Raw genomic sequence first — 18,371 nt, 5'->3', positions numbered from 1 at the left:
TCTCTCTTACAATATTATGTTATATGTGGCTGAAAGTTGACAAGTAGCAGTATTAACTGCTAGATATATCATCTGTCTTTCCAATTATTTCAGACCATCACCAAGATAATCATTCTAATTATCACAAGTGGTCTACCCTCCATCCATGGAAAATCATCTCCTCACTATTCTTTCTATCTACACTAACATTTGGCCTCTACCTGACAGCTTTTCTCAAAACTAATACTGTGTCTTTTGGGTTTGTGTTACAATGCACTCAGTTTCTTGTAACGATTTCTATTCTAGTTATCTATTTCTATGTAACCTTCATGATTGAAGGCCAAAAGTGGATATGGGAAAATAATAAATTTGTCATAAAAAATGGTATTAAGAATTTCAGTTTGTCTAGAGATGACAAAAGGACTTACAGTTAAAAGAATATTAAATGGAATCATAAATAATAGATATTCTACTCAGTGAAGGATCTGGTTGTAGAAGAAAAATCTGTGATTGGGCCATGTGGTAGCTGAAGATAATGTATTGTTGCAGTCAAGAAATTTCTTCAGGCTTTCTATGCATTGGAGACTTAGATATGAACAATGAAATATATTTCACTCTCTTCTGAAATATAGGCTTTCATTATTTGTATATTTGACATTTTATATTTTTGGAAAAGGATTCATGACTAAAAGTTTTTATTAACATTTTGTATATTTCCTTCAAGTATATATACAAATGAAACATCTGATAATGATAAATGTTCTGATATGAATAGTCATTTTAGTTTAATATTATATGACACAAATTTGAAATGAATATGACTATTCCAGTGTTTGTTTAACCTTGTACTTTAATGTTGTAAATTATGCTATTTCCATTTTTTTCTTTTATGAATTTCTTATAATCATCACAAAATGCTCTTTTTTTCACTTGTTTTTCTGCATGAGAAGTCTGTAGGCATAAAATAATATGAACAATTTTATGTTCTTATTACATAATTGACAACCCCCTATCCAAAATTATTGTACTGAACTGTTCTCCCATGATTATGCTGCATTCTTGCTAACCCAGAATACTATCTATTCTCAAATTTGATAGAGGAAAGAATTGTCCCATTTGTTTGGAGTTGTATTTCTTATCTTTAGAAAGTTGGAATTTTTCATATATTTATTGCTATTTTAGTTTATTTTTTAAGAGATTGTTTTGGATGTACTTCTTTCTTCCTCTATACTCTTACTGTATATATTAATGATTGATGTGCATATGTATATAATTACATAAAATATGTAACATAGTGTGCATATTACATATTTAGAATGAAATGGAAATATTATCCCTTTAAAGATTATAAGGTTTTATTTTGATATTTATTATTATCATCTAATTAAAATTAAATCCTTTTTCTCTTCATTATATTTTCTGTTACATTTTTCCTTGGAGGGGATACCGGGGACTGAACCTAGGGCCACTCAACCACTGAGCCACATCCCCAGTCCCCCTTTTTTTTATTTAGAGACAGGGTATCACAGAATTGCTTAGCACCTCAGTGTTGCTGAGGCTTGCATTGAATTCACAACCCTCCTGCCTCAGCCTATAAGCCACTGGAATTAGAGATGTGCACCACCACATCTGGCCTATTTTCTCTTACTTTTGAAGATGATTAAAATCAAAAACTATTTTGTAAAAACTAGGCTTTTTACTAAAACAAAAGATAGATGTCCAGAAAAAAATATAAGAACAAAGTACTTCTTTCAAATTTTGCTTTTTGTAAAAAGTTTCAAATTATTGATGGAAATTTTTGTTCTGTTTAATGACTCCCCCCTCAAAAAATGTGGATATTCTCTGAAATACTGAGTACAGTAGTAACAATAAGCAGAGTATTGGTAATGACTTGTTTCCTCTAATAATATTCCTTTTGATAGAAGAAAAGAAGAAAATTTAAAAACAGCTCATTGTTATAAGGATTAGGTATCCTTTGAGGGCCTCTGGCAATTTGAGGAGTATAATATGTTTGAGGGAAGCAAAACAGTGATTTCAGTTCCAAGTAATGAAAATCTGAAGCCTGAATCCACAGAGAGAATCTGTAATGTCTAATTCTTGACAAAGTCAAGTCTCAAAATTAACTTGGGTGAAATAATTCATACACACACACACACACACACACACACACTCACATACACACACACACACTCGCATATATCTATTCAAACACATATACATATATTTATGTGTATGAATATATATGTGTATATATATGTGTATATAAATATTATATGTATGTATATATAATGACTTTGTTGAAAGCATTATTTTGTGTTATAAATATAATTTTCTAATGTGTTTTTATTGAGCTAAAGACACTGGCAAGGAGAATGTGATTTGGTATATCCAGTGCTTATTAATTAATTACAAAATATGTTAATTTGTTGTAATGCTTTAAATTGTCAAAAATAACCTGAGGAATATGTAAGTTCCTCTGCCAAAGGCACAACAACTTTCTTTGTAATAATGCCAAATGGAATGTTGCTGTAGCACTCAAAAGATTTCTTCTCTCCTTCCTTCTAGATAATCTCATTCCCCAAACTGGAAATGAATTCAATAATAACTAAAAGTCCATTATTCAAATTTCAGAAAATTAGCAAAGAGTATAATATAATAGAATCACATTTACATTTATGAAATTTTTTTTCAATTCCATTATCAATTCTCTTATATATATTTCTGAATAAATTCTATACACGTCACATTATCCCTGTACAACTTTTGTCCAAATTCATAACTAGGAAATAGGTAGGTAGGCTATGGCGCAGTCCTCTTGACTGCCCATGAGCTTGTAACAGTCCACAGTCTATCTGATAAATGAAAACAAAACAAAACAAAAAAACTTTAGTTTTGGGTAATTTTAAAATTCAGTATGGCATTTGCAGTTTAGAAAAAATTTTTGATTTCAAGTTGTGGTCTGCCAATCCTAAAGTAAAGTTATAGTTTTGTCTCTGTGTTTAATTGTAAATGACATCACGAATGAAGAATAGAAAACCCTAGTGACATTTTTGTGAGAGATCAATATCACAGGGCCTTCAATACTACATAATTGTAATAGTATTTTTCTTTTCTTTTGGTAATAATTTATCAAAAAGTATGATATCTAATAACATAATTTATTAGATAAATTGGAAACATTGGGGTTAGTTTCCACTTTTGTTACTAAAAAAATCATGAGTTTAAAATAATGTTGTTAAAGCTGATTTGATAAAGCAGGGCTGTGATGGTTAGAATGAGAGTCCAATATTCATGAATCTCCATCCTTTGTGTTACAAGAATAACCAACTATGACTACATCATAATATCCCTACTTGCTCCTTTAAAAATAACAACAGAATTGAATACTCCATTATTCAATGTATTAAAGCTTTAAATAGTAATTTCTCATTATTGCTGGACATTAAACATCTGTTATCAAATTTGTGCCACTTAAAAAAATAACTACTAGATTTCTTTTTAATATGTTGCATGTGTGTACCATTGAGTATTGATTTATAATTTCACAAACATAGTCCTTAAGCCCAGTAAGGCAAGGTCAGTTTCAGACATGATGCCACCTGTTTTGACTTCCTTAAAATTGCTCTTCTTCCTTAATGTTGCTCTTTTAGAGCCAGCCTACTGAAAAAGGAGCCCCCTGCCATCTTGGGCCAGGCGTGGAACTATATTGTAGCTGGAGCACCAAAAGAAAAAACCAAGACCCTTTTTCTAAAAATATTTTCATATGGCAATTTGGAAAATTTACAGACACCTTAGTGAGTCTGTAAAAGCAATGTTTTATACATAATTAGCAAGGGGAGGAAAATCCCTTAATTTTTTGGAATGTAGTATTTGTAGATAATGAGACATGATTTTATTCTTAATTGCTCATGGAACTCTCATCTACATGGAAAATCCAAATAACCACTGTAAATGGGAAGTATTCTTATGCCTAGTTTCCAGAGCACATGCTTTTCTAACTCTAATAATGTCACGTCCCAAAATATATTTGCACTCTTCCAAGTCATTTTTAGGAAGCCATTAATCTATGTTCAAGTGTGTTTTGCCACTTTCATTCAATGTTTCTAGGAGAGTAAAATATCTAAAAGAAAACTTACTGCAGCTAAAGCATTAAAAATGCACACTTTCGGTATTCAAGACAGAAAATCAATGTAGATTAGAGATGAAGAGACTTGAGATAGTAGTAAATTAACACTACTTCTAATGACTTAGAATAGTTGTGAAAATAAGCATTTTCCCATAAGCCTAGCAGGGGGGAAAAGAAAACCATCATTACAAGTTTAATGGATTTAGCCTGTAGTCCTAAAATAAATGAAATAATGCTACATTGTGAATGCAATTTATTCTCAAAAGAATGTGTACCCTTGAGGAAATACCAGTCATTTATTCTACAAGAAGATACTTTGTGCTCTCATTTTGGTGTGAGGCTGTGACTAAAGATTTATATAATGTGATATCTATAAATAACTGCATTTTGACAATTCAAATTCATATTTGTAAACCCTCTAATAATTTTTAGAAATGAGTTTTGAAAAGAGACATGTTGTGATATATATGTATATAAATGTAAATATACTTGTTTATTTTCTAAAATTGAAAATAAATACTTCATGTAGACATTTTTTTTTAAATTACAAAAATAAAATTGAGTTTATAATAAAATTCCCTTTCCATATGCCACTTCAACTCTTTCTAATCTCTTTATACTTCTTCTGGGGTTACTTTGAAAGTGTGTGTGTGTGTGTGTGTGTGTGTGTGTGTGTGTGTGTGTGTGTGTTTGAGAGAGAAAAAGAGATATTAAAAACATCTGTTCAAATTTTTTAGTTAGTCCAAATTATGTTGTGGTAACATTTTGTCTTTATAGTTTTTTTCACCCCAAAATTTCTGCTTGCTTCTTCTTTATAGTTCTTTCTCCTCCTCCTCCTCCTCCTCCTCCTCCTCCTCCTCCTCCTCCTCCTCCTCCTCCTCTTCTTCCTTTTTTGAGGAAAAAAGTGCCTTTATTTTTAAGTTAATCCTAAATATGCTTCCAATTTTTATTCATTGTGCCTATTCATTTTGTTTTTATTTTTAAATCCATTGCTCTCCCATTTAAATTTAGAAAATTTCCTTTATATTTGATTCTGGTTGTATCTCTAGCCTTTTGTTTTTAATAGTATGTTTGACTTCCCTAGAGACTTCTCTCCTAGCACTCTGTCTTCTTGTCTAAATTGGTTGCTCTCTATTCTATTATACATCCATCTTTCCTGCTTTGCTATCCTGAATTAGATTCATGCTTTCTTAGAATCCATGTATTTTCTTTCCGATATTCTTCAAATAGCTTCCTGAAAAGGCATGTCTGAGTGGTAAATTTTCTGGGTTTCTATGTAACAGAAAATGATGCTATTCTATTTGTGTACTAATTTAGCTAGATGAAAATTCACAGATTAAAATCAGTTTTTCTTAGAACACTAAAGTAATTTCTTAATTTCATTCTAGAGAGCAGTGTTACTGATGGAAAGACTTAAGTATCCATCTGTAAAAAACTTTAAAATATTCATCTTATCCATGTTCTATGAACATTTCAAAACAATGTGTCTAAATGTAAACCTATTTTAAAATTGTATAGCGCCATTGATTTGAAGATTTATGATAGTCATTTCTCTGGGAGAAAGTACCTGAGAAAATCAACACACAGGAAAAAAGGTTTAATTGGGCTCACAGTTTCAGAGGTTTCTGTCCATGGTCATAGGCCACATCACTTTGAGTCTGAGGTGAAGCCAAACTCCATGGTGTGGAGCACATGGTAGAAGAAGCTGTTCAGCCCATGGCAACCAGGAAGCAGAAGAAAGAGTGAGAAAGAAGGAGGAATAGGGAACAAAATACACACTTCAGGGACACACCTGCAATGATCTATTCTCTCCAACTGCGCCCCACCTCCTTAAAAGTTTCCACCGCTTCCAACAGTCCATTAAACTATGAATCAATTCACAAATGAATTAATCCATTGTGAGATAAGAGCCTTCATAATCCCATCACCCCAAATCCCCATCTCTGACACTGCTTCAAGGGGGCCTCTGCCTTTAACACAGGAGTTTAGGGAGATATTTAAGATCCAAATCATAACAGATGCCTTCAGCTTCAGACTTTGCCTGTATTAAGTGATAGTTCTCTATGCTTTTAAATATTAACCCATGTTTTTCCTCAAAAATGTTTTATTTAACAGTTATTATGTATTATCGTTTTTTTATTTATTTACTAAAATCTCTTTGTTTTCCTCAGAGAAATGAATAACGGGCTGGTATAAAAGTAGTAGAAGGTTAGCTTGTTTTCCAGCCACTTCTCACTGTCACCTTTGGTCACTTGTTTCTTCCCCCAAGTCAGTCTCCAGGGTTTAGAATTCTGCCTGGTGGCTCAGCTTCCTTTTTACCACACACAGTCTAGAATGACAATTGTTCCATTCTGTTTATTAATTATAATGTATCTGTCTAATTATTCTAGCAATTGCCTGAGATCTCTCTGATCAAAGTGTTTTACAGATAATAGTTGTGGGACTGTACATGTTGCAGGCTCAGTTGTTTTGTTTTTTTTTGAAAATAAAAAGTAAAACATGTTTAATACAATTTAATAGTTACTGTTCCTTAATGGAACGGTAACTATTAAATTGTATTAAACATGTTTTACTTGGGATCCATTTCCTTTAAAGAATGAAAGCTGAGAAGATTGCATTGTTACAAAAAGGTGTGTAGATCTAACTGCTTTAAAGACCATTAGTATACTCTATAGTATGGGTATACTGATGTTATAACAGTATACCTTATGTATAACATAATGCTAACTTACCTACTCTATAGTAGCATAATATTGTGCATAGAGTACACTATATAGTCTCCAGATTCATTTTAACAGGGAGAAACAAATATGTAACCAAGTAAAGGAGACACTTCTCATAAGAACTATGGTATAATTATGTTCATGATATCATAATTTACCCAGAACAGACTGAGCAAGTCAACCTGGGTCTGAGGAGACTCAAGAGGTGTTTCATAGATGATAGAACACATGGGCTGAGACTTAGAGTGTGAATAGCAATCACTATAGGAACATAGGAAGAAGGATAATTCCAGATACAAATGCAACAAAAGCAATGAGTACTGAGGTATTTTAAAAATAGAGTTGTATCTTTGTTAACATTAGATTATCATGGTTGTTTCACAGTGGCTGGTTGCAAGAGAACAATAAATATGTAGACAGGGAACATAATGAGAAAAAAAAACATACTTGACCAATGGTAAATTGTTTATGTGAGCCATAGTTTAGATAATTGAAGGGTTTCCCATAAGTATTAATCCTGAGTTGCTGGAAACATGAAAGAAATAAGACAGGGAAAGACAATTTTTTAGATAGCTTGAAGAAGAGATTAGCCAATGTTGGAACCCGATCACTAAGGCAACAATTAAGACAAAAGGAACAACTGAGAGAACTGTTCAAGAGTTTAATTATGTACAAATTATACAGGTAAGACCAAATAGGAAGGTGTCCCAGACCCTTTATAGATTGTTTCCCAATCACTTGATAACTTTTAGATTAAAAACTAGCAAATAGTATTTTATATGTGTATGACATGATTTTGTCACATAAACTAGTAGTGTCATTGCTGGTATGTTAAGACATTATTAGTAAAAATGTAATAATAATATTCCACACTTCTAAAATGAGAGTCAATATTTGAGGGAGAACCCATAATTTCACTAGTCTATATCTAGTAAACCTACACTTAGAGTTGTCTAGTATGATTTCTTAGATATGTATTTTGCAACCAGATCATTTTATAAGGTATACTAGGCAGATTTATGCCATTATGATATTTTATGGCTAAAGGAATCTAAGCAATATCACCAAAATAGTTCAATGTTTTTAAATCTATTGTAGCCAATTTTCATGGTTTAGAATTTGTGGGATTTGTCAGGGGGTAAGAGAAAACTAAATATTTATTCTAAAACAGAAACATGCTTCTTCCACTGTAGTCCATTACTCTGTGTGCTGAGAGGTGTGTGTGTGTGTGTGTGTGTGTGTGTGTGTGTGTGTGTGTGTGTGTGTGTGTTTTGTTTGGTTGGCTTGGGGTCAAGCACAAGTTTGGTTAAACACCTTACTTCCTGATATGATTCCAACTACCACCTCTTGCCCATGAGAGCCCAGGGACTTCCAGTTAACCAGTACCTTAAAATTATTGCCACTAAAATACCTAGCAAAAGTTCAAAGATAAGATTTATGGAGAAGTGAGGAAAGGAGAAGTTGTTTATGTGTTCTACCAGATCCTCTGTAACCAATTCTAAATAAAATATCATATTTGGGCTGTGTAAATTTAGTGCTTCTAAGATGTTTCTTACTCCTGAAATTAATCTTAGAAATATGGCATGGCACACATTGAGTGGTTTTATAAGAAACAGAACTATGACATTCATTTATTGATTATGGAAATTTTATTGAAAGTATTGCTATAAGCAGATGTAAAAGAAAAATTTACCTCTTGTTTCAAACCTGGGAATAGTGATGCTTTCCTTGTGCATTGGGTTGACTTACCTTGAGGTGTAAATGAATTTAATAAATGTTTGTGGGTACAGTAGTCTCTCCTTTTCCGTGAGGTATAAGGACAAGGATCACCAGTGAATGTCTAAATATGCTGATAGTTCCAAACCTCTAGCAATCTTAGCATACATTCTTTTTTTTTATTAAATCAATTAAAATCACATTTTCCCTTAAAGGAGACATTTTGCAGCTTTACTTTGGCGTCTTCATTTTGTGAGCATTACAACTTTCGCTCTTTAGGGGCCATTATGTAAGTAAAACCAGGGTTAGTTGAACATAAGCACTAGTATCATTTGATCTGATAACCTAGGTAGCTCCTGAGTGACTAACAAACTTTTTAGCACATACAGATAAACAAAAGGAGATCCCAGGAGAGCAGGAAGGGGATGACATGAGATTTCATGTTACTCAGAACAGTATGCAATTTAAATCTCATGAATTGTTTATTTCTGAAATTTTTCATTTAATATTCTTGGACTGCTGTTGACTGCAGATAACTAAAACCAGTGAAAGCAACACCATAGATGAGTAGGGACTACTACAGTTTTAAGACCCAATTTGTGACTTGTCACATTTTTTCAAGAAGTTAAAAAAAAAACTTTACAGTTTTCTTTGGATGAAAGTACTTTAAGGGTGCAGATCAGTGGTAGAGTGCATGTTTAGCACATGTGAGACTCTGGATCCTATCACATGTGTAGCCCAGTGCCAACCCCCTCCCCACTCAAAGTGATACTTTGTTCTTCTATCATAGAAATATTTATCTGGTATTATTTTAAATTCTATTTTGTGCCATTGATTTACTTATATTACTACATAATTGTTGATAACGATGATGATTTTTTTCCCCTGTGATATGAAATAGTTTAAATAAGATTGGAGTTATCAGTATTTCCTAGAATTTGTGAGTCCTAATATTTTCATGAATAATACCTATGGAATCATCTTTCCAATATTTCCTATAGGAATTGGTCTTTTTCAAAATTTTCATTTATTTTTACATGATTTTGGCAATATTAATTTTGGCAGATTATTTTCTGGAGCTTTTATTTTATGTTATTATCATATAGTTCCATGTCATATTCTATTTCCCTCTCTTTTTAGGATTATTATGTATCTCTGGGTATTTCATTCCATAAATTATTATCTGCATATCAAGAGAAAAGTGACAATAGATATGATCCATGGCGTATTTTTCCCTGCTTTTTCTCTCCTCATTCCAAGGCAACAGGAAAAGTGGGCTCTTTTATGGCATGGACATCCCTTCCCAGATATTTGCTAATTTTTTTTTATGGAAATGTGTGAAACAAATTAGGAACAGAAATTTGTGACTTTTCTTGATTTGGATTTTCTTAGGAAAAAAATTCTGTGTGTCAAATAATAATTATAAAATATCATTTAAAAAGGTTTTGTCTGCATAAATGATTTCAGCTTCAAGTTATTTAATTCTGAAGTTTCATTAATGATATTCATTCTACTATGCCAGCCAAATTGACACTAAATGAAGAAAGTCTTTGGGACTAGTAATTGCTACAAAACCTCTTTTGTATTATAATCTCTGTACTATTTATTTCAAAATATATCTTTCTATTAAACCATATCACAAAATGCTGTGAAGCTGACCTTTCAGAGGCCTTGAGAATTGTTTTAGTTGCAGAGTTTTTTTCTTTTCTTTTCTCTTCTTTTTTTTTATTGCCCAAACTGTCTCCTTGATGAAACAGTTGTCATTTTTCTGGTCATCCTTGTGTTGCATTTGTTGACATCTTGTCAGTGGTTTTTGGAAACATTGACTCATCTGGGAACTTCATGCACTAGAACATGTTATCTGTACTCTACAGTTAAAGCTCTGTTTGCCTAGGCCTGTCATTTTCTGGAACACAATTGAATCAATTTTCTCTCATTCTACTTTTTTTTTTCTGTTAAAGGTACCACTTATGTTTAAGCAATTTTATAAAGGAAATGTTTTACAGCATGTATTTTAACTCATTTCATCTTGTGTTTATTTTGATGGGGGTGCCATGAAGTTAAAAATTGGTACATGAATACAAGAAGCTGATCTTGGGAAGGGAAACTACTGTTTTATAGTTACATTTATTTCAAAGTATGAGACATCTTATTTTAACTCGCCATTATTTTGAAAAGTCAATGCTTGATGTAGGTTTTCTATGCTTACATTTATATTTAAAATTATTATTTTAGACTTGTTTGTGTCTAAAAATTTATGACATAAAATCATAACTTGGCATAGTTGTTCTTTCATCTTTTAAAGCCTTTGTTTTTTTCTTCCTTCTTTATGTTCTCTTCATATTGTGCTTTTTATTACTGCTATTACTTTAATGTAGGAAATTGACTCAAAGTCATGGGAAGTTGAGTGGAGATTTTGAAAAGTTTGTAGTATGGTGCTATTCATCTGATAATTTAGTAAGAGATCTCAACCAACATCTGCAGATCTGGTTACAGTAACAAGTGGACCTACTTTTGAGTGTTGCTCATGCACATCAGTTTGGAGTGAGTACTAACACTGGCCACAGAGATAATAAGTCTCACTGATGGAAGGAAGTTTTTAAAAAATCATCTAATTTTAACAAGCCCACTACTGTTTTACTCAGGGAGAAATTAGTATCATCTCTGCTAGGTAGGCTCTGTACTATTGATGCATGGGGGTTGAAAGTGAACGGGTTTCGGTAGTGAGTTAGAGCTTATTTTTAGATATCTGAAACTAACACTTATTCTAAGGGTATAACATAATAAAAAGGTTTCTGAGCTAAGATAAAAAATGCACTTGGACATGTTTTCAGAAATTTTATCTCTTTTCTATCAAAGGTAATTACCTAGATTGAACTTATCTTCACTGTTCTTTATAAAATACTATAATTAAAAGACTCTCTATCACACATTTTCAATATATAACATCTCTGCTTATATGCAAAATAATTATATAACATTTAAAAATTTAAAAATAGCCTTTCCATTTTATTTAGATAAAGCACTTGGCTTTATCTTCCACAATGATCACCTGGAATTCAAATTTGTTCATTAGTAAACCTGCATCAGCTATCACTTATCCTAGTTTATCACAGCTTAATGAACACAATTTTTAATGCCTGTTTTCAAAATGTTAACAGCATAAAATTGTAAATTTGGGATTTATAAAACAATAAAAGATGTTTTATATGGTGTTACTGGAAGAAAACATTCTTACATTACCTTTACTTTTGAAACATCTTTGATTCTCTTATTTGATAAACAGTATGCAGCTAAGTATGCCTAAAAACAGAATTTATATCAGAATTTGTTTGATAGGAATGTTTAAGAAATCAGATGTATATAGCATGCAGGTATTTCATAAAATTAATGATACAGTTATTATATAATTAAAAAATGACATTGGGAATCAGGTTACCTAAAAGTTGGAAAAGAGTATATAAAATATTGGCAATGTTCAATGAAGACAAAATGACATTTAAGATTCTCTTAAACATAGTGCACGATTTTACTAGACAATGATGTTAATAACAATTGTCATGATGCCAAATATGTGATAATGTTATAGGAACTTCCCATATATAAATCTTCATCTTCAGCATTGTCACCCATGTTAGATTTTTTTTTCCTCTTTGGTCCTGGGGATTGAAGCCAGTGGTGCTTACCTACTGAGCCACATCTCCTGCCCTTTTAAAAATATTTTATTTAGAGATGGGTATGTATCACTGAGTTCCTTAGGACCCTCTAAGTTGTCAAAGCTGGCTTTGAACTAGAATCCTTCTGCCTCAGCCCTGCAAACCACTGGGATTATAGGCACGCACCACCATGCCTGGGTACTCATGTTGGGTTTTTCAATTTCACAGAATATAACTGATATTTAGTGAAATTTGGTAACATTCTGAGCACATGTTGCTATTACCTAAAAGCTCTTCAAAGTTCTTGCCTTTCTTCTATGCTACATAGCTTCTACAAGGAATGAGGGAGCACATTGCAATGATTTATATACAGTATCACCCACACACACACACACACACACACACACACAAACAAACTCAAGTCATTAATGTGGTTCTACAGTTAACAAAAAATTCCAAAACCTAGCATGTTCCTGAAACCTTGAACCACAAATGGTATCTGACCAAATTCTGTCTTCTCTCTTTGGCTCTAGCCATGTTTCTGCACTCTCTCCTTCTTTTCCCATGCTGCTTAATGCTGGGCTGACTACTTTTGATTACAGAGCTGGAAGTGTGAGGGAAGACTTTCTACCATTTACATTTCCAGTTCCTTAAACTCTGGCAAAATTCATTGAGATAGGTTCCTTAACTTTATACTGCTGCTTTTGCTCCCGTTTCTCCCAAACAGGCTTCATACTTTCATGACATTACTTTTGTCACCTTCCTCCAGTAGAAACAAACTCAGCACAGAATTCAGCTTTTGCTAAATCTCTTGAGGTAGTGGGAGTTTTGAGAAGCCTTGCTAGCTCTGTAGTTAGGAAGAGAAAACTGCCTGCTGAGGATTGCCTCATAACTTCAAAACCTTTTACCTTTTGGATATTGTGTGCATCCATTGCCAAATGCCTCTAAGCATCCTCAACTGTGGATAAAACATTTGCTTCCTCCCTCTGGAACCTTATTGGCTCTTGTCCATTTGTGTACTGGTTACACTGTAGCATTGGATTTCCTAATCTGTCATGGACATACTAATGTTTTATCTACTAAAGAAGGCAGAAAAAAAGATTTATGAATGACACAACCAGGGAGCTCATGCCAGTATGAACTGTAAATAAATATAATACTTACTAAGGAAATTTTATTTTTCTGCATAATCAAATGCAGGTGTATCAGCAAACAATTCCCTGGAATAAGAATTTGAAAATACCACTAACTGACTAACCAAAAAAACTAAAAAATAAACTTCTAAGGATTGTTTCATTTTGATATTCAAATGTAATTGAAAGGCTAGTTATGATATTATTTTCTCCAGTGTTATTTCCATGTAGCAAGTAATTTTATTTTTTTCCCTCTTTTACTCATAGAATTGTTTCCTGCACTTTAACCACTTCATGGTAGTATGTGAACATTATTCAATTGTTCCAATCATATTAAAGTTCAAGGACTGCAAGGTCTATTGAAAACTTAAAAGACTTAAATGAAGATGATGTTACAATGCTCACATACCATTTATCCATTATGTATTATGAATGGCCTGCTTTTCTTTTAATGCTACTCCTCACTTATACTGCATTAATATATTTGACTTTATTATTTACTTTCAGTGCTTTACTAACAGTGCTACTGTTAATAGTTGGAAAGTATAGGATTTAAGTAATTATGTCCTTACATTGAAAATACTTTTTTTAAAAAGCACATCTGCCAAGCAGTTTTCTGGCAATATATAGAAATACAATGATGACATTCATCAAATACATTAGAGAATTTGTGAAATAATTATATTGATACTAAATTTGTTACAGATTCATGTATTATCATATGTATAGCTCCAATACCTGGGCAAAACATCTTAATAAATGAAAAATAAAGAAATGGAGATTGTTCTTAGAGGAATCAAGACAGATGAGTCAACTCTTGCGCATATATGTTATCTTGAATATATAATTTTTTTCTTCCCTTAATGACCTTGTGTCTTTTCTAAAAAAGTATTCATTTGCTTCATTTTTTTTACAATCTGTCTTGATATGAGGTAGTAGAGTAATGAGAAATAGGGCAACAGATTTTCCATAAACTAAGTGAGATCAATGTAGTTTTGCTGAAACTGAGCAGCTCTGTGTGCTTTTAATTGTTTTAGAAGTAGAGAAATCAAAAAGTTTCAGTCACATTCTATATAAGTTAATGTGAAATATAATACACATTATATAATATAAAGTTTCACTCATTATTTGTATATTAATATGATAAAAGTTCAATTGTTAAAAAGTTTAACATGAATACCACTTTTAATATTTAGAATATTATTTAGAATATCATGGTATTGGGCTGGGGATGTGGCTCAAGTGGTAGCACACTCGCCTTGCATGTGTGCGGCCCGAGTTCGATCCTCAGCACCACATACAAACAAAGATGTGTCTGCTGAAAACTAAAAAATAAATATTAAAATTCTCTCTCTCTCTCTCTCTCTCTCTCTCTCTCTCTCTCTCTCTTTAAAAAAATATCATGGTGTGATATATAATTATGAGCGGTAACTGGTTAATTATTAAGACTGAAAGCATTAAAGCCTCATACTCTTATTATCTTTTAAAATAATCTATAATCAAAAAATAGCCTGACCTTTCTACTATTAGACTAAAATTTCTCTCTACTAACCCATTGCACATACATATACACACACACACACACACACATACGTATCATTGATACATATAAACACACAGTGAATAAGAACTTTTATTTTAATTTGATCTTAGAGTCTCAGAATGAGCTAAAACCTAAAATATACATCTTTTCAAAGAAATAGTCTGCCAGTTTATCACCATAATGATAAAGCTCTTGGTCTTCCTATTTTCGCTCCATTTTCTTTCTTAAGGTATCAAACCTTTTCTGTAATCATCACCTTCATTATCTCGATCCAGGGGGCATGTTATAACCACAATAGCATTTGAGTTCGGAGTAGTTGATCTCCCAGTTGACATTATTCTTATTGTTTTGAGTACTTGCACCTGCTTTCTTCTTTGGCTTTGGAAATTACAGGTCTGTATCTTGTTGTAAAGTGGAAGCATGTCAAGCTTGTAATTCAAAATATGAATGGGGAAAAAAAGAAAAGAAAAAACACTTTTTAAACATAAGAAAAATATAAAGTTCCTTCCTAAGCATGACTATTCATACCAATCATTTATTTTTGTTTGTCAGTTTGTTTTTCTTAATATATTTTTGTACTTTTAATTTCTTCCAATTCCATAATTGGTTTTGATATTTATTTATATATGCATTTCACTTATTTATATACTTCCTCTGTCCCAAAATTAATTTAAGAGAATTTTCACAGTGCAAACCAATCTTTTCAACTCACTTACCCTTTGTGTATCTTTGTAAGACTTGTGGAATATTTGGTTCATGAAAGTCTGAGGTTTTTTAAGTGGCTGGGCATTCACTAACACATAGGTTCAGAATGTAAGTGTTTTTCTTGCTTAGATTGTCCTAACAAAGTTACTAGATATAATTATCATCTCTCAAATAAAGGCTGTAAGACTCCTTAAATAGTGGTGGTTCTTAAAGCAACCCCCAGCTCCTGTTTGAATTATCTATGGGCCCTGCCTGTTGAATTAGAAACTTCAGGGGCAAGGCCAAGCAGTTGGCTTTGCAACAATCCTTTAATGGGGGGAGTCTGATGCATTAAAGCACAATAGTGGGCAACTTTCTAGTAGCACAAAAGGAGTTCTCTTTGCAGACATGAAATCTTTTGGGGACTGTGACTTACAAAGAGATTTTATTTTTTACTTTACTTTCCTGCAGTGTAATTCAGAAAAAACAGATTTTTTTTCATCTGCAAATGGATGAATCCTTTGGTTATCTTTATTGACAGTTATTCTCTTTTACTTGTATTGATCAAAAGTGAGTCTCTTGTTCGCTTTATTAAAGTTGAGTGACTGAATATTATCCAAGCTTTCCTCAAAAGGATAAAATCAGGGCTGTTGCATTCTGGCCACTGTAGGAACATTCTTCCATGGTCAGAGCCTTAGGATGCTATTATACCAAACCAACAACTAATTTGGATTTTATTTAATTTTACTCTAAAAATTTGGTTTCATCCTAGAAAATGTCCAGTTCTGGCAATGTGCAAGTTATGTAAAAACTAAGACATATGTTGGTAATTTTGAAGAACCAGAAAAAAAAAAAGAAATGTCCTTCAGAGGAATTCATTCATCTGAATGGGTTTGCATTTTCCCGACTATGACAGTGACTCAGTCTTCTTTTATCCACACAAGACATGTGGTCTACTGGGGGCACTAATGATAAGGTTTAGCTCGTGGATTTTGTATTTTAGTTACAGTTTAGCAGACTCCAGTTCATCATGGATTATTCCTGACTTCATTATTTTGCTTTCTACTTTTTTTTTTTCAAGAGAAACACATTATTATCTATAAGCAACAAATCCTATCTATCTCCACAGTCAGATAATCTATTTTCTGTTTTAGCAAAAAGGGATGTACAAAATTGAAGTATTGGGACTACTAATACTCTCAAAGCAATAAAGTGATGTTTGTTTCATTATTTAAGAGGACTCCTTTTGATATTTTGATTTACTCTTTTGTCACTAAAATTTGTAATTTAAATTATAAACTGAATATTCTGAAAAATGGTTTACTAAGTCACTCTCATATTGCAAGGCTTGTTTCCATGACTGCTCTACATTTGGCACAGGGGTGATAATTTGTAACTTTCATTCTAAATGAATGGTTTATTGATATATTAACATACCAAAAAAGATAATCTGTTTCAAAATTTACATAAAAATATGTAATACTTTTGGTTACATATGTAAACTTGGTTCAGGTTGTAGAGGATATACTAAATTATACTGAACTAAAAGTTGTTGATCAAAAATGCATTAAATTATGATCTTTTAAATCCTTAAATAGGGAATATTCATCCTACCTGACAATGAGCAGAATTGTCAGAGATCTGCATTTACTAACTTTTAAGTTGGAACCTTGACTCCCCTAGATCTCATTGATTTGTGACAAAATCAAATTAAATGTTCTTATCCAAAGAATAAAGACTCTAAATTCACACCTATCCAGAATAGCATGAAGCACAACTTTTCCCAGTCGGTCACCTTTTTGCATGGTGTGTTCCAGCATGTCCAGGGTGCTTCTTTATGCCCAAGTCTTGAGTCTTGATGATTTTCATTATATAAATAAAGTCAGTACTCAACCACAGTTCCAGAAAGCCAAAAGACTATATATTACCTACTAAGAAGACTGGTTCCTCAAGTAAATGACACCATCTGCTGCAATGTAATAACTACACCCAAATAGTCCAGTTAGTCTGTCCTTTTCTATCTTTGATGCCACCAGACCTATGAGAGGCCAGAGATTAGTATCGCAGTAGTTGCTGTCCTGGCATTATTGCACAGTTCTTAGTATAGTTGTGTGTTGAATTGTTCAGGATTTGGGTTTGCTGAACCCCAACCCGCCCCAGAAAGCCCCTCCAACACACTGCTATGCCCAGGGTCTGCTGAACAACATTGCCTTTTTCCTAGTGTTACAACTGTCACTGATCCCTCATTTCCCTAAAATTGTTTTCATTCTTAAACAGTTAACTGCCTCTCACAGGCAGTCTATATCAGGGAAGAGATCCCTCAGACTTCTGAACACTAACCACATAACTATTGAATAAAGGTTCATTTGTCAATAATTTCTAAGCCACGACTTTCTCCACATTGATATATAAGACCAAACTGGACATTGGGCTAGAAATCACTAGTTGCTCCGAATTTAAAATAATTTCTCCTCTAAAAATTTGAAAACTTTTAGAGATCAAAGGCAAAGAACCTGGCTCTGTGGCTCATTTCTTTCATTTTTTTTAATTTTAAATTTATTTATTTACTTCTTTTTATTGGTGTTTTTTTAATTTAATTTTATTCATTTACTTAATGGTGGGATTTGTTGTTTTGTATTTGGACATGCACACTATATAACAATATGATTCAGTCAAAGTCCCTCCCAGCATTCCTGCCCCACCTCCTCTCATCCCCTGGTTCCCTTTCTCTATTCTACTGATCTCTCTTTGCTTTTTATGTGACTTTTCCCCACCTTTCTGTTCCTTTTTCCTCATTAGTTTCCACATATG

At 32.6% G+C, this 18,371-nt stretch overlaps 1 protein-coding gene across 1 annotated transcript in view; it reads left to right on the top strand.

The window, feature by feature from the left end:
- LOC144368933 (sodium/potassium-transporting ATPase subunit beta-1-interacting protein 2-like) overlaps positions 1–18,371 on the top strand; it is a 565,595-nt gene that overhangs the window by 76,180 nt on the left and 471,044 nt on the right. The window lies entirely within an intron of this gene.

This window comes from Ictidomys tridecemlineatus, chromosome 12, assembly GCF_052094955.1.
Source record: "Ictidomys tridecemlineatus isolate mIctTri1 chromosome 12, mIctTri1.hap1, whole genome shotgun sequence".
NCBI classification, from domain to species: Eukaryota; Metazoa; Chordata; class Mammalia; order Rodentia; family Sciuridae; genus Ictidomys; species Ictidomys tridecemlineatus.
The sequence above is the reverse complement of the archived record's forward strand: the minus strand, read 5'-3'. Positions and strand labels throughout refer to the sequence as shown.